Genomic DNA, 1,374 nt, shown 5'->3' with positions numbered 1-1,374 from the left:
CAAAACCAAAACCAGCCCAGCTCCTGGTACGCCCTGCATGAAAAGAACACCTGGCTTGCAGAACTAAACTCCACTTTTCTGCAGTAGATGGGCAGGAGTTAATTACCATCAGCAAAGGGTTGCATTTCATTACCAGTGAGCCCGACTCTGACTAAATAAAACAAACTGGAATGGGAGAGCGATGACCACAATAAGTGGCCAAAATTCCACGCGATGAGAGGAATGATTTCCCACTGCCAACACTTAAATACAGCTAAGGTGTTCTGCAATTTTACTTCCACAAGCCAGAGGGTTTATTGTAATCCTGATAAATTATAGTAACAGAAGCAGGCGAGAAGTGGGACAGAAGAAGGGAAATGGTAATGCACAATATAAGGGTAATGCAGAAAAGAATGGAGAAAGCAAGAGAGCAGTTTGTTATCATTTATTTTTCTTCAACATATCATTCGGTTTCAGCTGTCTCCCATCTCACCCAGATCTCCACCATTTCTCAGAAACGTCTTTCGATGGCATCTCATTCTCCTCCTGTCTTTCACCATCGCTTCATTATTTCTTAACTGTCCCTGAAAGGGCCCGGGCAGGCGACAGGGGGAAAGTGACAGGGGACGCGGGACCAGCCTGCGCCCCACGCGTCCGCCGCATTTAAGCAGTTTGCAAAAAGCGGGCGGGGGGCGTTGCAAATAATGTTAAATGTGATTAATCTCCCGGATTCCTGGAAATCTGACATGCATGAGTTACAGCGAAACCTCTTTTATTTCGCCATGAAATGCTTTTGCATAATGAGAAAGAAAATGTCCTCTGTGCCCTAATCAACTCTGACAGGTCCCGGACTCCCAAATACTTTTATTTATGGCATTATTTATTTCACCCCTAATAACCGGGGAGGCGGGCCCGCGGCTCGCTCCGTGCGGGGAGAGGAGGGGAGGGAGAGAGGGAGGGAGGGATGCCCGGCGGGCGGCGGGGCTCCGCGCCCGGCCGAGGGGACACAAACTTTTCGCGGCGGCCGCCGCTCGGCGGGGCGGGCCGGTCTGGCAGCCCGCGGCCCCCTCGGGCCGGGCGGGCCCGGGCGGAGGCGGGAGGACCCGGAGCCGCTCGTCCCCCGCCGGCAGCTCACCTGCCCCCGCGGGGGGCGCCGGGGGCGGCGGCGGCCCCGGCAGCGCCCGCCTCCCCGCCCCGCTGCCATTAGCAGAGATTACCCTAAACACTTGCCGGTCGCCGCCCGTCTCCCTCCAGGCATTGGCGCGGCCGCCTGTCAATCAGGCCGGCGCCCCGCCGCGCCGGGGCTCCGCCGTGCCACAGAGACGAGCCGCGGCGGCGGCAGACACAGCCCCGGAGCGGGGCCGCGCCGCGCCGCGCCGGGGGAGGCGGCGGAGG

This window comes from Fringilla coelebs (genome assembly GCF_963513975.1).
Source record: "Fringilla coelebs genome assembly, chromosome: 4".
NCBI lineage: Eukaryota > Metazoa > Chordata > Aves > Passeriformes > Fringillidae > Fringilla > Fringilla coelebs.
Note: the sequence above shows the minus strand (reverse complement) of the source record.